The sequence below is a fragment of the Chelonia mydas genome, chromosome 4, assembly GCF_015237465.2.
Source record: "Chelonia mydas isolate rCheMyd1 chromosome 4, rCheMyd1.pri.v2, whole genome shotgun sequence".
In the NCBI taxonomy this organism is placed as follows: domain Eukaryota; kingdom Metazoa; phylum Chordata; order Testudines; family Cheloniidae; genus Chelonia; species Chelonia mydas.
In genome coordinates this window covers 53,213,431-53,228,028 of record NC_057852.1, presented here as the reverse complement: position 1 = coordinate 53,228,028, position 14,598 = coordinate 53,213,431, and the positions used below count along the sequence as shown (strand labels likewise).

The 14,598-nt window shown below is 41.1% G+C and overlaps 1 long non-coding RNA gene across 1 annotated transcript; it reads left to right on the top strand.

Annotated features, from left to right (window-relative positions):
- The first annotated feature begins 488 nt into the window (after positions 1–488).
- LOC122465465 lies at positions 489–13,012 on the top strand. The gene is made up of 3 exons (XR_006290354.1): positions 489–503; positions 4,678–4,680; positions 12,791–13,012. It is a non-coding gene; the product is annotated as an uncharacterized LOC122465465 (long non-coding RNA).
- The last annotated feature ends 1,586 nt before the right edge of the window (positions 13,013–14,598 follow it).

Genomic DNA, 14,598 nt, shown 5'->3' with positions numbered 1-14,598 from the left:
GCATAGTCTACCTTTTGTAAAACCATGTTGTATTTTGTCCCATTTACCATTGACTTCAATGTCCTTAACTACTTTCTCCTTCAAAAATTTTTCCAAGACCTTGCAAACTAACAGGCCTGTAGTTACCCGGATCACTTTTTTTTCCTTTCTTAAAAATAGAAACTATGTTAGCAATTCTCCAATCATACGGTACAACCCCTCAGTTTACAGATTCATTAAAAATTCTTGCGAATGGGCTTGCAATTTCATGTGCCGATTCCTTTAATATTCTTGGATGAAGATTATCTGAGCCCCCCCCCCCCCCCACCCATTTAGTCCCATTAAGCTGTTTGAGTTTCGCTTCTACCTCAGATATGGTAATGTCTACCTCCATATCCTCATTCCCATTTGTCATGCTACCATTATCCCTAAGATCCTCTTTAGCCTTATTAAAGACTGAGGCAAAGTATTTGTTTAGATGTTGGGCCATGCCTAGATTATCCTTGATCTCCACTCCATCCTCAGTGTCTTGCATGTCAGGGCTTTCCAGTGATGGCTCTGTTATGTTCTAATCTAGCAATGTATATTCTTCCAGGTCATCTGTCTTTCTCAAGGCTCCCATCTTTGCCTGAGGAGCTTACCAAAGCATGGTAGCAATGCAATCTGCAAAATAAGTCCTTGATCCTGCCGTGACGCACATACGTGCTTAACTTTACACGCTGTCATGGGGTTCAATGGGACTACTCACACTGCATGTTAAGAACATGTGTAAGTCATTGTAGGGTCAGGGCTTAAGATGTTAACAGCATGATTCAATGTTTTACCCCTTGACTTCAAAACATGCAGTGTAATAGTGGAAGAACTTTTCTTTCTATTTGTCCACGTGGAAAAAATACACCATACATGAATGCAATATAAGCAGTACGTATGTTATACGACAGGCTTCCATGACTTCTATATAAACTATTTTTAAGGATGCTCCTGAGATTAGGGCACTAGCCAAGAATTTAGGAGATCAAGGCTAATTTCCCTGATCTGCCACAGACTTCCTGTGTGACCTTGAGCAAGTCATTTAAACTCTCTGTGCCTCTGTTCACCATCTGTAAAATGGGAATAATACTACGTCCCTACCTCATAGAGATGTTGTGGGGATAAATAAGTTAAAGACTGTGAAGTGCTTTGAGATCTACTGAGGAAAAGCACTATTATAAAGTTATGTATTAAAGTGGTTACCCATTTGAAATATATATGAGCTATACTTTCATATATGAAGTATATATTTCCTTTAGTAGAGGCAAGGCAATCAGTTTGAGTGGGAAGTTTATTTAATATGTGATTTATACTTTTCTGATACAATAAATACTTGTGCAATTTGATTGGTTAACGTATATATAATGCAATTGTGATAATGTGGATCAGTTTTAGCCAAACGAAACTCTAATTTTAATACCACCAGTATCACTCTCATCTAATTTGCACTAAAATTGAAAACTGTTCAGTATGCATTTGCATAAGTCTTCTAAAACGGAATGCTTTTGAGCAAGGTAAAGCCATAATTAGAGGGGGGAAATTACCATCTAGTTAAAAAGCAATGTGAAAAAGGTACTGTGTCATGCAGTTTTGTGTTCAGAAATATATGAACCAGCTAAAGTACTGAATATGCTACTGCAATTGTTTAAGAAAATAGATGGAAAATTAATATTCTTTCTTATCTCTCCCAATGTCAATGGGATTCTTTTCACTGGCTTCAATGGATGTTGGATCTACTTGATAGTAGGAGGCACAGCCTTGGAGATTTTTCCAATTATCTTCAAACACACAAAAACTTTTCAGAATCCCCTCTCCCTCACTGGTATTTTTAACTTGCAGGGAACAGTAAAATACAGCTCTGCAGTTAAACTCCAATATTGGCTATAGATAAGAAACAGAATTACACGCAGAGATTATAATGAAATCACACATCAATTTATCACAGAGTTTTTTATATTTTGTATTAAGTAATACCTGTATTACAAATAATATGTCTGAATGTGAGTAATTGAGTGTAAAATCATATGCTTATGGAAGTGTGAATGACAGAGCTAAGAACCACTTCATTCAGCAATCCCAGTCATGGATATCAATCCTCAATAATTCTGGTTCATTTTGAGAAACTATTTGGTTATATTCCACTGCTGTTTCATTGGTATTCCCACAGCAGTTCTTATCCATTCTCATTTCTGTTTTCTTTGTTAAATTTCATTTGGACTGTGTGGTCATAATAACAGTTCCATCCCTTCTCAAGTACCCCGTGCACTCAATGTTATTGAAATGTCACTATAAATAGTGCTTTATGCTGACAATATGCACTACACTCCTTATTTAGATTTATTGCAAAGTAATGAATCTGTATTGCTTTTTTAACCAGAGATGTGTGAATAAGTAATGTATCCTAATAAGTCTTGTGTTGTTACATATATATATTTTTGTAAATGTTCTAAGTTTTGTTTTTAAGAAGCTGATCAAAATACATATGGATGTAGAATAATCATGGGTCCAAGGGTTTGTTGAATTATTTATAATATTTATATAAACAATGATACAGAACTGTAGACTATAGTAGAAAATAGGAACAAGCAAAAAGCAAACACTTCACAAAAACCATATTTTGAACACGTATCCCATTTCACCCTCAACATAATCCTAATCAATTTACAATACATTTCTTGAACAACTGTGTTTTCTTTTTTGATAAGAAGGAAATTTTCTATATTACTATATGTACATGTTGAATGTATTGCATTACAGGTGGGTTGAATTTAATGCTAGGTGTAATATGCCAGAAGGATAGACTGGGAGTCTGAAGAAGTCCTATAATCATAGAATTACTATAACACAGGCAGGGCAGTACCAGGTTTTACCCTTCTAACTTGTCTCAACATGTGCTTGGAGCCGAGGTGGCCAAAGTACGGCTGGGGCCACATCCGGTCCTCCAGATGTTTTAATCTGGCCCTTGAGCTCACCCCGGGAAGTGGGGTCTGGGGCTTGCCTCGCTCCAGCCGGGGAGCGGGGTTGGGGTCTTCATAGAATATCAGGGTTGGAAGGGACCTCAGGAGGTCTTGCTTCACTCCGCACGGCTCCTGGAAGCAGCGGCATGTCCCCCCTCCAGCTCCTACACATAGGGACAGCCAAGGGGCTCCGCCCGCTGCCCCCACCCCAAGCGCCATCCCCGCAGCTCCAATTGGCCAGGAACCACAGCCAATGGGAGCTGCAGGGGAGGCACCTGCAGACAGGGTAGCACGCAGAGCCTCCTGGCTGGGCCTCCATGTAGGAGCTGGCGAAGGGACATGCCGCTGTTTCTGGGAGCCGCTTGAGGTAAGCATCACCCGGAGCCTGCCACTCTGACTCCCTCCCATGTCCCAAACCCCTGCCCAGCCCTGATCCCCCTCTCGCCTTCCAAAAACCCCTCAGTCCCAGCCCGAAGCACCCTCCTGCACCCCCAAACCCTCATCCCTAGCCCCACCCCAGAGCCCACACCCCCAGTCGGAGCCCTCCCACACCCCAGCCCTCAATTCTGTGAGCACTCATAGCCCACTATACAATTTCCATACCCAAATGTGGCCCTCGGGCCAAAACGTTTACCTACCCCTGGCTTGGAGGGATCACCTCTAAGAATCAGAGTAGCTTGTTCTACACATGCATTCAATTTTTGGCTTCTTGGAAGAGATTACTAGTGTTGACTCCAATTGTAACAATGGTTTTGGTTGTTTTGTTTTTACCTGGGTCTGGATCTGACTTTTTGTAATGTAGATACCTGTCTAAAAATAATGAGACTTCAGCATATATCGCACAAGTCTCTGAGGAGCAGTTAAATGGTAATGACTTTTGGTCACTACTTGCTCCCTTTGGTCTAAAATAGATTGAATTTGACCACCTGGGAATGTAGCAAAAGCCATTTGTTGAACAGGTCTTTTGAGGGAAGGATTAGGGTGTGTTCCTGGCTGTGATTCTTTTTTGGTGTCAAGGGGAGGCTTTTCTGAAAATTTGTCCATTTTTATTGTTGCTGGCTAAGGTAAAATTTTATTTCCACTTGATTATTTAAAGGTGCTACCTGGTGAAATTAGTTTGTGTGTGGTTAGTATTTTTGTTACTGGGTTTATTTCTATTGTAAGTCTAGTTATTGTCCCGGTACTCAGACCTTCATATGGCTGTTCTTTTTTTTCCAGTGTTATGTGTAAATAAATATCCTGGAATGCTTTTAAAGCAGTGACCTAGAGAAGAAAGGCTTCACATCCTATTACCAATCCCCTGAGACATTTCTTCCCTTGACTGTCATTTACATTTGTTTAACATAAAACTTCCATATAAAAACCCAGGGTGGTAGCGATTTAGCACACTATGGCTTTCAAATATGAAGATATGAAAGGAAATCTCATTTCCTTGGAGTTCATTTGTGACCTCAGGGGCTCTTTAACTTTTAAAGGCTGTAAAAAATGGTTTGAAAGGGGTCAACAGAGAGAATAAGGGGAATGGATATGTTTGTCATGATGGGATGGATCCTGCTCCATTTGAAGACATTGGGAAGTTTTGCCATTGGCTTCAACAGAGGCTGGGCCCTTCTGGAAGTCAGTGAGGATTTCTAAAGTATGCACTGATGAGGCAGTGTGCCATTGTGTATGTTAGTATGGCTTTCTAGGCAGGAGCGTGTCAATGTGTGAGTTAGTGCGGATTTCTATGCATCAGTAAGCACATCATTTTGTGAGTCACTGATGATTTCTATGCATGAAGTGACTGTTTCTGTGCTTAAGTATGAACAAACAAAATCCAGAGCCTCCAGTCATTCCAAAATAGTCTACTCAAGGCTATCAAATAAATGGATTGTCAAAAAGATCATTTAGCTTGCTGAATTTATTAATGAAGTTGCAGAAACAAAAGGAAATTCAGCATTCCAGGTCCCTCCCTGGGTCTTTTCTGAACATTTCATGAAGAGCAAAGAGAAATACATGTTAACATATTGATGCTTAAGTATGTAAAATCAAGGGGGCAGCTGGCGGTGATTGTGCATCTTGAATGGTGAGAGTGGTGCATCTTGCATCATTTGCAGTGAATCACTTTGGTCTGACTTATCCTTAGATGGACTGAGAATTGGAAGCAATTGGTGATGGAGGTAACTTCATATGAGCATGTGAGTAACAGTTCCTTCATGAAATATTTGCAGTCTTAGTAAATATATGAGATAAAGTTTGAAAGTTCAGTTCTTGAGTATATGTTAACATCTATACTCTAAGTTACATCCCTGGCATACATTAATATAAAGAAATGCAGGCACTGAATCTTTAGAATACAAAGAACTAAGACACTTGGACCTTATAATAATCAAGTTAAGAACAGGCACAAAACTCAAAGCCAGTGTGTGAATATCTGATCCTTGCATGTATATATTAACTACATCTTAGATCTTTAGTTCAAGTATGTACTGTAGATAGTTTGCAACACTGAAGGAATGCTCTTGTACAAAGCAGGCTCCTCTCCAAAGTGTCTTGTTTAACCTCATCCCCAAAGCATCTTGTATGTCATGGAATGGTGGACTTTTCACATGATTAAAGAAAGTCTTGCAGAGTTTTCAGACAAAAGATTGGTAATCACAATACAGGGCATGAAAAGTAGGTGATGAGATAAAGTTGGGGAAAAACTGACAGAACCCACAGATCTCTCTCCATGCCCCAGGAGATCCTAGAAGACAGAAATCATGAGGGGAATCATTATAATGGAATTACATTATTTTTATATATTATATGAATCTAATTTTGTATACTATAAAGCAAGACCTTCTGCAAGAGGGCATTTCTTCAGTCAGATATTTTCACTATAGGACTAGTACTGACTAGTACAGGAGAGATTTTGTTAAATCCAAACAAATGCTAAGAGTCTGGCTGAGTTTATAAAATCCACTGTTGTAGAACTGCATCCAGTGAAGTGAGCTGTAGCTCACGAAAGCTTATGCTCAAATAAATTTGTTAGTCTCTAAGGTGCCACAACTCCTCCTTTTCTTTTTGCAGATACAGACTAACACGGCTGCTACTCTGAAAACTGCAGAGCTTGTAAACTATCTGAGGGCATGATCCAAAACCTGTTTAAGTCAATGATAGGCTACGGTGTCAGCACACCAGTGCCCTAACTGTTTTCAAGGTGTTTTTTTGGCATCATGGCAAAGCAGAGTTTTAAGGAGGAATCTGAAGAAGAGCAATGAAGACATTTATATGAACTACTTCCCAAGCATGAAAGCGCTTGTTTGAAAATTTAACTAGTGGGTCATGGAGGTGGGCATCATGGGTGAAGGAGAGATGATAGGTCATGAAGAGATCTAGAAAATGAAGATACAATAGAAAAGAAATAGCCAATGGAGGGTGTGCAAAGAGAGGGGGCTCAGAAGATGATCTTTGCAGCAGCATTCTGAATGGATAGGAGCAGGGCAAGTTTGCATTTGCCAAAGCCAGAGAAAAGTCTGTTGCAGCAGTCAAGATCTGAGATGATGAGAGCTTGGAACAAGAGTGTTAGCTGTGCAGATAGATAGGATAGGCATTACCTTAGAGATATTATTCAGAAAGAATTAGCAAGATTTAGACATAGCCTTGATGTGAGGACCTAGAAAAAGTATGAGTCATGAAAACGTTTTCAAAGCTGGTTTGTCTTTATCCTGGTGGAACAGCCTTATATGATATCAATAGTGGGGGAGGGACAGAAGTATTTTCATATGATATTTTATTTTTGTAGCAAAGTTGAGAATGAGACGGAGGGACACTTTCAGTTGTAGCAGCCAGAGGATTTTTCTAGAGGAGGGCAGGAACTGTCATCTTTCCTTCTCTTTGAACTAATGATCTATTTTTCTCAGTGTGACTACATGTCCCAGTCTTCCCTCCCTCATCCTTCCCAAAACCTCATTCTTAGGAATCTAAGAGCAGGTGAGGGAACAAAATGACTTGAAAGGTTCAGAAAAACCTACGATATTAAAATGGGGGGGGGGGGGAGAGAATTATAAATATATTGAAGACTGGGATACAGGTTTTTAAAAGTCACCTTGATTTCATTTATTTCACAAGCTTTTAATAAACACTGGGGGTAAGATCCTGTTCTCAGCTACTCAACAGTTATACTAGTGTGAACACGAGCAGACTCTAGCCCTAAATTTCTATTAACAAATAATAGTATGAGAGTTTTGTTACTATGGAAGGATAGTGACCTCCTGTGGCCAGCTAGGTTAAATGCTGGTTTGTTTTGAGAGACCTGCTCCATATTTAAAGGAGTTAGTCTGAATTTTGGTTAGATTAAAATCTATTTTCAGTGCTAATTAGAGTGGCCTAACCATCTTGGGGAGAAGCCATTTGATTACAATTTAAAATTTGCTAGCATTTGGCCTATTGATTCCTCTTGCCCAATACAAATTTAATTACAGCTTATTTCTGTAACCTAAGATCAATGGAAAATTTTCAATGAAACTGAAAGCGAACAAACATTTACAACACTTCGGAAGAATGTTCACATCAAACTAAACGTTTGCAACCCAAACATTGTAGCATTGTGGTATTATAGGAGAACCAAACAGAGAATTTGACTCCTCTGTTTTCACTGTCCCTGGTGACTGAAATACAAACAGTAAACAATCAACATTGATGGTGAAAAGTAAATGAGATTTCCAAAAATATTTCATAATAAATAATCTTAGGTTGTGTTAGCACTGGTAAGGATTTTAAAAATGATATTTTAACCTGATAACATTCCTTTAAGGTTCAAAACAGTTTTAGTCATAACCCTCCTGATTTTGATGCTTCTAACTTTCTAAAATATTCATATTTCTGGATGTTTGATCATCATCCAAATGTTAAAAAAAAAATCTTTTCAACTAGTTTTGATATTTATGTATGTGTTTGGGTTGGGGAAAATGGCCCTTTTGTATAGCAGGAAAATCATTGGCAACACTTTGAAACTTGACACATTAATAGTCCTGAGTAGGTGTGTGCACACTTGAAAATGTTTGTACTCATTTTTCTGCATGGTGGTAGCCACAGTGTAAACAGTAATGTAAAATGAGCTACATTGGTGCTGGAAAGTGGGTATACAAATTTCTAGTTTAAACATAGCAGATCTCCACTTCCTAGTTACTTTGAAAAAACGCATGGTTAGAAATGTACAAAATTCATTGCCACAGGATGTCACTGAGGCAAAGAAATTAACAAGATTCAAAGAGGGATTGGATGTTTTATATGAATAACAAGAATACGCATACTTATAACAGTTAATGCTAACAGAGTATTGGAAGGGATATGAAACCTCATACTTCAAGGTTTAAGGCAATCCCTAATTGGAAGGGATTGTGAGGAGACCACCCTACATCTGTCCCATATTTCCTGCACTTTCCTCTGAAGCATCTTATGTTCACTACGGTCAGAGACAAAATGCTGGCCTAGATAGACCTCAGGTCTGATCAAATATGCTAATTCCTGTGACTGTGTAAAAAGGTTGAGCAAGTACTGCAGAAAAATTCACCACATCAAAGCATTCCTATTTCTACCCAAATCACCTCCGAAATGTATCATCAGTGCATAATCACCCTGGTGTTGTAGAAACATTGCTACCATTGGTGGGATTGCATCAGTTTAAAGCAACTCTCTGCTGCTTCTGCAGTTGCCCTGATATAGTATGCCCCTGATTTGTGTTCACATTGGTGGAACACTATGGGCATTGAATGTAAGGCACTATTTTTCTCCCCAATTCCGCAATAGGCCTGATAGTGGTTGAGTCTTAAACATAAATTGGAGCACCACTAACATATGTGAGCAGCCCAAAGGCTGCTCTAATTTACACCAATAGTCTCAAGGGGCTGTTCCAGAGCCAGGGATCAACTCTTGGAGTAGCAGCTGCTCCAGTGATTTGATGCCATCCAAAGACTCTCTTATGCTGAGGCAGTCCTTCAGTCACTGGATACCATGTATCAGAGAACTTTAATATATTTACAAAAGAGGAGAAAAGGTTGGGTTTTTTTGCATCTGCTATAAAATTGAGAGCGAAAGTTTGATAAAGTGTTAAAGAGGGTTACATGACTCTGTCCAAGGACTGGCACCCTCATGTGGAAGATGCTGCAGCAAAATCTGCCAAGCCCTGGCCACCTGAAAGAGAAAAATGCAAGCAGGAACTTTAGAATAAAATGGTAGAAAACTCAGGAATATACTAAATAGGTAAAAGCTACCCTACCCCCCAAATAAATCTTAAGGGCTCGATTCGCTGGTCTTACACTAGAGAAAGAACAGGGATAGCAGAGTTCTGCTCTAGCATGTCTGTCCCTTCCTCCTCTTGCCCTCATCCTGCCTGAGGAACACACCCCGCCCTTCCCCTGATGTGGGTATTGCAGGATGGGGGGGAGAGGGGACAAAGATGCAGGTGATAGTAGAGCCACCTCCACAACCTTTATGCTGGCAGAAATTCCCCTGAGCAGGGACAATTCTCCACTGACCTTCTCTGCCCACTTTAGTGACCATTAGCAGACCATAGACTCTAGCCTGGGATCTCAAACTTATCATCTAGTGGGGCTTGATCACCCCATCCCCTTAGATGAGCAGTCATGGCCCTGTGGGAATCATTGCCATGAGTGAGGCACATGAACTGACTGGACTGAGGGATTTGTACACACCCTACAGAATAATTTACTGTATTACTGCTGTTACACTTACTGAGCTGCAAATCACAACAATGAAAATGTCTCTGTCACTTTCCAATGAGCTTTCCTGTCAGATCCTCAGTGTAATGTAATGTCTGGGAAATTACAGTATAGAAGATCTATTTTGGGGAAGACCATGGAAATTAGATCTGTACCTCTTCTCAGGAAGCTGAATTCCCTATCACCTCTTACTGAAATTCTCTTAATATTCATTTCTGGTTCCCTGATTAGTTTAAAAACCCCATGACCTAAGAAATGTGTTGTAATTTATGCAAGTCAGACCTTTAAATCAGCCATCTCACAACCCTTACAATGTGTGTGACGTTCCCACTCAGGAAAATCTCACTCAAGCTGAGATTGGTGTGGTTGAAGCAAATGTACAGCAAAACCAAAGAAATGTGGTCTACTGGAAACCAGAAAAAGCTTAGCTGGATCACAAGTTATTTTTATGCACCATGTGGCAACATGAACTGAAACTTAAAGGCCAAATGCTGCCATCCATTATACATGCACAAGTCTGCAGTGGGGTGTCCTGGAAGAGGTAAGGTGGCCAGGTAAGCCTATTAGCTCCACAGACTGCACCTGGAGGGAGAGCCAGGGAGCAGGGAATTGATTGCAAGCCGGTTCAGCTGGGCAGGAAACAAGAGCACTGTCTTGCTAAGAAAGGTTAATAAAATCAAAATAAAGTTCAATATATTGCTTGAATCTCCTTTTGCAATTTTTATATTAAAATGTCACCTGACGCATAAGTTTAGGGTTGTATTTGAACCTTTCACATAGCCACAGTTAGGAGTTTCTCTTGGCCAGGGCTGTGACTTTTCTGAAATTTTATTCTGGCTGAAGATTTCTTTTTAATATCAGAACATTATTGAGAATATTAAATTGAACTAAGTAAATGAAACCAGAACTTAATAGAGACTGTGAACTAAAGGTTAACTGTAAGTAATTCATAAGATATTATCAAGGAATCAACACACTATTTAAGTCTAGGGCAGGATTCTGTATTAAAGTCTATGGAAGGTAATATAGATATTAATATTTGAATATAAAGGTGAATGGAGAATTAAAGTCATTTGGATTTAGAAAAGATTTACTGCACAGTTAACTCTGTTAATGGAAAAAGGTGTTTATATATATCCCTGAAATAGTATTGCTATTGAATGAAGACAGGAGTTTTTGCAGTCTTTTAACATCTGCCTCTATTCTTCCCCAGTTACAAACAGGAATCAATTTCTGCCACATATCCATTGGCAGAGATTAGAGTACTAAGACAGCGTGAAAGAGAGCGCTCCCCATTCTCTCCCTGGCTTGGGACACAGTTCTTCTCACAGCTCCCCATCTTCCTCAGTTGGTGTGATGAGATCTCCCGCTCCTGTTTCAATTAACTTTAATCACTGTCCATATGCACAGAAAAATGCTTAAACCTTTGTAATCTTTGCAAGAAGGTGACTAGCAGAGATGGAGTTTTCAGACCTGCAAAGAACATGGCCATGTGATCCTGGGTGTCATGCTGTCTGGAGTGGCTCACAACCATGAGTGCCAACCTCACAGTCAGTTTGGGGTCTCTTCCCTATGTTCTATAATTTGATTTCATCAAGCCAATAACAAATGTGAACTCCTGAAGCACTAGAACTGTCTTACCATAGAGTCACTCTATAGTATTCCACTTTATCTTGCCGCCCAAGCAAGCTGGACTTGGTGATAGAGGGTCAGTTTACACTAAAAATTACAACAGTGTTCAGGTTATTCCCAGTCCCAAAGGACCAGTCACTTACCCCAGGTCAATTTTCACCTTAGACTTAACACCAAAGACAACACTTGTAGCCAATCCTATAGTAAACTATCTGAGGATTTATTAACCTGGTCTACACTACAAAATTACTTCGGTATAACTACATCGCTCAGGGGAGTGAATAATTCACACACCAAGCGATGAAGTTACACCGACCTGAGGGCTGGTTAGACAGCATTATGTTGGCAGGAGAGCTTCTCCCTATGGCATAGCTTCCACCTCTCCCAAAAGTGGAGTTATTAAGCCAACAAGAGAGTTCTCTCTTACCGGCTTAGAGTGTCTTTACCAGAAGCACGACACTAAATTTGTAATGTAGAGCTGCCCATCGAAAATAAATGAGAGAGTTATCACAACACTGAAGCAGGCAAGTGTATATACAAATGAGTTAATCTGTGGTTCCAAAAGGTGACAGAGTTAGAATCATAGAAGATTAGGGTTGGAAGAGACCTCAGGAGGTCATCTAGTCCAACCCCCTGCTCAAAGCAGGACCAATCCCCAACTAAATCATCTCAGCCAGGGCTTTGTCAAGCCAGGCCTTAAAAACCTCCAAGGACGGAGATTCTACCACCTCCCTAGGTAACTCATTCCAGTGCTTCACCACCCTCCAGTGAAATAGTTTTTTCCTAATATCCAACCTAGATCTCCCGCACTGCAACTTGAGACCATTACTTCTTGTTCTGTCATCTGCCACCACTGAGAACAGCCTAGTTCCATCCTCTTGGGAATCTCCCTCCAGGTAGTTGAAGGCTGCTATTAAACCACTTCTCACTTTTCTCTTCTGCAGACTAAATAAGCCCAGTTCCCTCAGCCTCTCCTCATAAGTCATGTGCCCCAGCCCCCTAATCATTTTTGTTGCTCTCAGCTGGAGACTACAATTTGCCACTTTCTGTAGTGGGGGGCCCAAAACTGGATGCAATACTCCGGATGTGACCTCATCAGTGCCAAATAGACGGTAATAATCACATCCCTCGATCTGCTGGCAATGCTCCTACTAATGCAGCCCAATATGCCATTAGCCTTCTTGGCAATAAGGGCACCCTGTTGTCTCATATTCAGCTTCTCATCCACTGTAATCCCCAGGTCCTTTTCTGCAGAACTGCTACTTAGCCAGTCGGTCCCAGCCTGTAGTAATGCAACGGATTCTTCCATCCTAAGTGCTGGCTTCTGCACTTGTCCTTGTTGAACCTCATCAGATTTCTTTCGGCCCAATCCTTCAATTTGTCTAGGTCGCTCTGGACACTATCCCTACCCTCAAGCTTATCTACCTCTCCCCTCAGCTTAGTGTCATCTGTGAACTTGCTGAGGATGCAATCCATCCCCTCATCCAGATCATTAATGAAAATATTGAACAAAACCTGCCCCAGGACCAACCCCTGGGGCACTCCGCTTGATACCGGCTGCCAACTAGACTTTGAGTCGTTAATCACTACCCATTAAGTCCAACAATCTAGCCAGCTTTCTATCCACCTTATAGTTCATTCATCCAATCCATACTTTTGTAACTTGCTGGCAAGAATTCTGTGGGAGACCATATCAAAAGCTTTGCTAAAGTCAAGATATATCATATCCACCACTTTCCCAATATCCACAGAGCCAATTATCTCATCATAGAAGGCAATCAGGTTGGTCAGGCATGACTTGCCCTTGGTGAATCCATGCTGACTGTTCTTGATCATCTTTCTCTTCTCCAAGTGCTTCAAAATGGATTCCTTGAGGACCTGCTCCATAATTTTTCCAGGGACTGAGGTGAGGCTGACAGGTCTGTAGCTCCCCAGATTCTCCTTCTTCCCTTTTTAAAAGATGGGCACTATGTTTGCCTTTTTCCAATAGTCCAGGACCTCCCCCGATCACCACAAGTTTCAAAGATAATGGCGCAATGGCTCTGCAATCACATCAGCCAACTCCCTCAGCATCCTTGGATGTATTAGCTCCAGACCCATGGACTTGTGCATGTCCAGATTTTCTAAATAGTCCTTAACCTGTTCTTTCACCACTGAGGGCTGCTCAGCTCTTCCCCATGCTGTGCTGCCCAGTGCAGCAGTCTGGGAGCTGACCTTATCTGTGAAGACCAAGGCAAAAAAAGTATTGAATACTTCAGCTTTATGCACATCATCTGTCAGTAGGTTGCCTCCCCCATTTAGTAAGGGCCCCACACTTTCCCTGACCACCTTCTTGTTGCTAACATACCTGTAGAAACCTTTCTTGTTACCCTTCACATCCCTTGCTAGCTGCAACTCCAATTATGCTTTGGCCTTCCTGATTACACCCCTGCATACTTGAGCAATATCTTTATACTCCTCCCTAGTCATCTGTCCAAGTTTCCACTTCTTGTAAGCTTCCTTTTTGAGTTTAAGCTCACCAAAGATTTCTCTGTTAAGCCAAGCTGGTCACCTGCTATATTTGCTATTTTTTCTGCACGTTGGGATGGTTTGTTCCTGTGCCTTCAATAAGGCTTCTTTATATAAAATACAGCCAGCTTTCCTGGACTCCTTTCCCCCTCATATTAGCCTCCCAAGGGATCCTGCCCATCAGTTCCCTGAGGGAGTCAAAGTCTGCTTTTCTGAAGTACAGGGTCCAAATTTTGTCGCTCTCCTTTTCTTCTTCTTGTCAGGATCCTGAAGTCGACCATCTCATGATCACTGCTGCCCAGGTTGCCACCCACTTCCACTTCTCCTACCAATTCTTCCCTGTTTGTGAGCAGCAGGTCAAGAGGAGCACTGCCCCTAGTTGGTTCCTCCAGCACTTGCACCAGGAAGTTGTCCCCAACATTCTCCAAAAACTTGTTGTCTGTGCACTGCTGTATTGCTCTTCCAGCAGATGTCAGGGTGATTGAAGTCCCCCGTGAGAACCAGGGCCTGTGATCTGGAAACTTCTGTTAGTTTTCTGAAGAAAGTCTAGTCTACCTCATCCTCCTGGTCTGGAGAGCTATAGCAGATGCCCACCACGACATCACCCTTATTGCTCTTGCCTGTAAACTTTAACCAAAGACTCTCAACAGGCTTTCCTCCAGTTTCATACTGGAGCTGTGAGCAATCATACCACTCTCTTACATACAGTGCAACTCCTCCACCTTTTCTCCCTTGCCTGTCCTTCCTGAACAGTTTATACCCATCCATGATAGAGCTCTAGTCATGTG